This window comes from Octopus sinensis, linkage group LG5 (genome assembly GCF_006345805.1).
Source record: "Octopus sinensis linkage group LG5, ASM634580v1, whole genome shotgun sequence".
Lineage (NCBI taxonomy): Eukaryota > Metazoa > Mollusca > Cephalopoda > Octopoda > Octopodidae > Octopus > Octopus sinensis.
The window spans coordinates 120,010,211-120,016,160 of NC_043001.1; the positions used below are offsets into that span (position 1 = coordinate 120,010,211).

Here is a 5,950-nt window from a genome sequence, read left to right on the forward strand (position 1 = left end):
CCCCGAAAGGATAAAAGGCACAGTCGTCCTCAGCGGAATTTGAACTCAGAACGTAAAGACAGACGAAATGCTAATAGTAATAATAATAGTTGATAATGATATTAGTGGTTGTTGTTGTGGTTATGGTGATATTAGCGGTAAAAATAATGTTTGCAGTATTAATGCTGACGAAATAGTTGGTATCATTTCGTCTGTCTTTACGTTCTGTGATCAAATTCCGCCGAGGTTAACTTAGCCTTTCAATCTTTCGGGATGGACAAACTAAGTACCAGTTGAGCACTGGGATCGATGTATTGAGGGCAATGTAATCGACTCGTCCCCTACCTTCAAAATCGCTGGCCTTTTGCAAAACTTACAATGAATTAATATCAGATGTAAATTTAATGAAAACGATAACGATGGTGGTGATGTTTTTGTTGTTGTTGTTGGTGGTGGTGGTGGTGAGGGCGGTTTTAGTAAAGATCCTTACCTTCCGATAGGAAATTTTTGCTGCTATTTAGATTGAAAAGGGAATTTAAATGCCTTCACTACTACTACTACTACTACTACTACTACTACACTACTACCACCACCACCACCACCATCACCATCACCACCACCACCACCACCACCACCACCACCACCACCACCACCACCACCACCACCACCACCACCACCACCACCACCACCACTACTACTACTACTACTACTACTACTACTACTGATTGTTGTTGCTGCTACACGGTGGGATTGGACCCAAAACTACGTGGCTGTGAAGCATACAGCTAAGCATGCACATGTATACACACAAGCCTCGGATGTATACATACGTACATAAATATTCGTTTCATTTTTATTACTACGCACACAAACTCATACACACTTACACACGCGCGCGCATTTATACACACATCTTCAATTTTTACCTTTCGTTGGTCCAAAGGAAGATCTATCGATTTTATTTCTTTAGCTATTTACACATTCAGACTATTTTCATATGTAAAAATCTTCATCTTTAGAATTCGCTGAGAAGTATTGCTACAGCTTTTGATGGTCCGTATTCTGTCGTTATTTTCTGGTTTGATTTCCTTGCGTTTTGCTGTATAATATTTGTGTTTTGTTTGCCTAAAAGCCTGTCTTTATCATTTACGTTCTCAATGTTTCAAGCGTTAATGTTTGCCTTTTTATCGTTTGGTTTTTGGCCATTATATATTTCTTGTGTTATCTTTATTTTACTGTTCTATTTTTATGTTCAATGTTGTTTTGCTTTTTTTTTATTTGATGATAAATCTTCTTTTGAAGGATTCATATAGAATAGAATATGACAGTTGTTTCTTTTTTTATTTTTGCCACTCCGTGTCTGCGCTCTATCTAAGTGTCTTTTAGTCCTATAAAAACCGTTTCGGTGTTGTTTCTAACTTCCATATGACAACTGTAATAACGTTTAATGGCTCACGTAAAGCTTTCTTAGTTCTCTACTCCAACTCCAAATATCTTTATTATAATTTTTGCTTCTTTTGCTTCAACCCAGTTACCTTTTGTAACAGAATAAAAAACCTATGATTTTTCTAACTTTGCTGTTTCTCTTTGTCTTTTTATATCATGATGAAATCTAGTCCTCTGGCCTCGAATCAATTATATAAATATAAATGCCACTGGATCTTCAATGACTTCTGATTACCTCTCGAGCTCATGAATTTGCATTTCTGAGGGGCAGACCGGAGCAAGGTGTTTTCTATGGAAAGCCAACAGCTTTCTGTAAAACGTCTCTGTCTGTCTGTCAGTCTCTCTCTCTCTCTCTCTCTCTCTCTCTCTTAGTACTGTAGATATTGTTTCAAAGAAAGGCAATAGTTTATACAGCTAGACAATAGTGCTATCGCAGTCATTATAATCAAAACTCAAAACCTTGGTGGAATTTGAGCTCAGAACGAAAAGACAGACGAAATGTTGCTAAGCCTTTTGCCTGGCGTGCTTAACGATTCTGTCAGCTCGACGCTTGAATCGAACAAATATTTTCATTGACAGTTTCTTACTATCATTTTAATTTTATTTTGACTGCACACTTTCTGTCATTACACAACATCCTTGGCCATAACTGATAAAAGGCAGCAAAACCGAATTGAAAATAGCCAGTTTGGCTTTTTTATAACAATTTATCCTCTTCTGAGGATCCATTGATGGAGTAGCGCATTTCTAAGCCAGGACATGCAAGTCTAGTATCCAATTCAGCCTCCTGTTTCCCATCACTCGTGACCACGACTCTGGTATACTTTAAAATTCCCAACTTGCCTCAGAGATGTTCCACTAATATGCTGAGAGCATTGGAAAGGCTTTCTTGAGAGAGTTAATGTCTCAGTCTTCGCAACACTTATTCTCATTCCTGTCTTGCAGCACTCAACAGCAAACCCATTCAGGTCACGATAGGGAATCCATCCGGAAAGTATAATGAAGGCTGCTTCTGATAGAACCCGTGGAGGAGGTGACTAAGGACTCAACCCTCACGACCCTTCAATGAGTAGTGGGTGGAGAAGATGGACAGAAGGGGAGAATGCAGATTTCCTCATAACGTCTCATAATGCATCCTTTTGAACCCTCTTTCCATCTTTTTTCTGCGCAATGTTCTTGTTGTATTCACATACTTTACGTCGCAAGTGTTACTGTCAGAACACAAAGAACCAGGAACAGATACTCCAAGACATCAGTTATGGTAAATATCTGCCTTTCATCAGTACCAGTTAGTTATATGGAAACCAGATTCCATCATAATATGTCTTTCATATTTCACTCGTTTCAGTCATTATACGGCATTCATGTTGGGGCACCGCACTGAAGGGTCGAGGCGAACAAATCGACACCAGTATTTATTTCTTAAGTTTTGTACTTATTCCAACCGTTTCTTTTGTTGAGAACCGCTAAATAACGGGATTGCCCGGTGGGGAGGGTGTAGGGATAAACACAAAGGCGCATACACACTTATGTGAAAAACAGCTTCCACGCAGTTTTCCATCTACTAAATTCAATTCCAAGGTATTGGTCGGTCTAGGGCTATATTAAAAAAAAACACTTACCCAAGGTGCTACGCAGTGAGACTGAACTCGAAAACACGTGGTTGCGAAGCGAGCTTCTTCAATAGGCCGCTATGATATTTCACCATACTTCCTTCTCCTGTCTCTTTCACTAGTGCCATTCTAACAAACATTACCCTATCTCTTTCCTGCTGCTACAACAACGAAAACATGCACACTTTCATACAAGGAAAAATTAACTCGCGAAAATTTTGTGTCCACCGTGATATGGCTATACATATTAAGTAACGGTAAATTAAATATATGCTATCTACAACTTCGACCACTGTCCTTATTCCTTGAAGTCCAACACAACGACGTTCACATCAGCTTTCTCTTCTTCAACATCCCACCTGTTACAATTGGTGAATCCCCCGACAAAAGCCGTTACAATTGGTGACTACGCCGTCAAAAGCCGTTACATACATACATACATACATACATACATATAGTGAGAATTTACGAAAAAACAAAAAACGAAGACGGGTGTGTAAACAATAAACAGATGTATTAGTTTAACGCTCGGGAAGTAAGAAAGTCTTTTTATGTTTCCAGCCTACGCTCTTTGACAGAAAGGGACACAGAAATAAACAGGGAGAGAAAATAAAAAAGGTTTAGTGGCTGACGATCTATCATGGCGAATGCCGGACAGAGGAGTCACACAGGAAAGCTAGGGAGAAGTGGAGATAATAAAGTAGTGGTGATCCCAAAACGAAAGTGCGCGTGCGTTTGTATGTGAGAGTGCGTATGTGCGTGTGGAAGGGTGCTGGTGACCTTCACGTGTGCATGTGTAGGTGTGTGGATGATGGAATGGGTGCTGGGAAGTGGTCAGTGCTAGTGTGTACATGGTGATGTGATGTGGTGTGGTGTGGTGTGGTGTCGTATGGTGGTGAGTGGTGTGGTGGTGTGGTGTTGTAGTGTGTGGAGTGGTGGTGTTAGGGTGGGGGAATCGAGAGTGGGGGAAGCAAGGGTGGAGTGTAAGGGATGGGGTGAGGTGGGATGGTGGGGTTGGAATGTGTAGGTGTGGGGTAACGAGAGAGGGGGTGATGATGAAGGGAGAAGGTGGGTAGGAGTGAAGAGAGAAGTAGGTGTCAGAGCAAGACAGGCGAGGTGGGCGGGAGGAAGTAGGTGTGAGAGAAGAGGAGGGTTAGATGAAGAGGGAGGAGAGTTGAGCCCATGTGACCCATAGGAGCGAAGAGAGAATATTAATCCCTGTTCACGGCGAAGACGGGAGTCCAGATGGCCCCTGTGTAAGGACAATCCGAACACAGAGAGGTATTGTAAAGAATGACCGGAAGAGCAGAGCGGAAATGATGGAGGAATTGGGAGTAGGGGTTGGAGATCTTGGTGTGTTTAGGCTGGGTGGAGGAGAAGTTGAGGTTTAAGTGTGAGTCTGTGCGTTTGTAGTGGATAGAGGTGGTGAGAGTGGAGTGATGAATGCTGACCGAAATGTCGAGAAAGGCGACTGAAGTGTCGGAAATAGTGCAGAAGTGGAGGGCAGGATAGAAAGATTCAGGAATGGGACTTGTGAAACTTGAGAATATTTGGACCTCAACGTAGCTAATGAACAGGTTCGCATAGTTGGGGCCCATTCTCGTTCCCATGCCACTCCCGAGACCTACTGGTAAAAATCACCCGCGAATGAGAAGCAGTTAAATGTGAGGACAAGTTCAACCAGACGAAAGAGTGTGGATGTATCAGGTTGGGGGTTGGGTCGAAAATCAACGAAATGCTGGAGTGCACGCAGCTCCTTGTGGTGAGGAATCACCGTGTATAGGCTCTTGATGTCAAAAGTGAAGAGAAGTTTAGAAGGGCCAAGAGGGAAGGAGAAAGAGTTGAACAAACGAAAAGCATGGCTTGTGTGATGAATGTGAGAGGGGAAGGAAGCCACTAGGGGACAAGTACACGGTCAAAATATCTGGAGATGAGTTCGATGGGAAAGTTGTAGGTGGAAACGATGGGGCAGCCAGGGTTGTTAGGCTTGTGGATTTGGGGGACGAAGTAAATTGTGGGGATGCGAGGGGTGCGGACAATGAGGTTAGAAGCGGAGAGGGAGACGGGAGGAGGAGATGAGGTCATGGATAGTGGAGTACACAGTCTGTTGGTAGCTGGGCGTGGGATTAGAGGGCAGAGGGCAGTAGAGGTGTCTTGAAATTGGCGGAGAGCTTCCGCCTTGTAGAGGTCTGCGTGCCACAACACCATGGTTCCACCCTTGTCGGTCAGTTTTATGATGATGTCCGTGCGGCGTCGGAGACATCGAAGGGCCGAGAGTTCGGCTGGGGAGATGTTTAGATGTCGGGAACGCTTGGAAAAGTCAAACCAGTCCACAGCGCGCAAACAGATCAACTGCTTGGAACTGGCCAGGAGCTGGCGTCCACTAGGATGGTCGGCGGCCCAAGTCAGTGAAGCAGTCCTTCTCATTAGATACAGGTGGAGTGTCGCAGAAAAGCACACACAACGTAACGCGGCGCACAAAGCACGAGTCCGAAATTCATTGCTGGATGGAGCGAGGGGGATGAAGCGCAGACCCCTACTGAGAGGACAGTGCTCTACCCCAGAGAGGGGGAGATCTGGAGGAATGGTAACAATAGACTGAAGTGGAGAAGGGGTGGAAGGCTGGGAGGGAGGGAATGAGGGGTATGTGGGTAGGGCTTGGGAGGGACGGGGTTGGTGAGGATGGGAGAGCGTGTATATATATATATATATATATATATATATATATATATATATACACACACACACACGAATCATACAATATACATACATTCATCTGTTTATCTTTCTCTCGCTCAGTGCGTATGCGTGTGAGAGAGAGAGAGAGAGAGTGTGTGTGTGTGTGGAAATTGATAACCAGAAAGTTCGTAAAGTGTACAATCCTCTACTTCCCAAATCAGATTTAGATCAGT

The 5,950-nt window shown here is 43.5% G+C and overlaps 1 long non-coding RNA gene across 1 annotated transcript in view; it reads left to right on the forward strand.

Annotated features, from left to right (window-relative positions):
- LOC118763547 overlaps positions 1-5,158 on the forward strand; it is an 11,726-nt gene extending 6,568 nt beyond the window's left edge. Inside the window, exons 2-3 of the long non-coding RNA XR_004999304.1 lie at positions 4,014-4,019; positions 5,095-5,158. This is a non-coding gene — a long non-coding RNA (uncharacterized LOC118763547). The remainder of the gene's footprint in view (positions 1-4,013; positions 4,020-5,094) is intronic.
- The last annotated feature ends 792 nt before the right edge of the window (positions 5,159-5,950 follow it).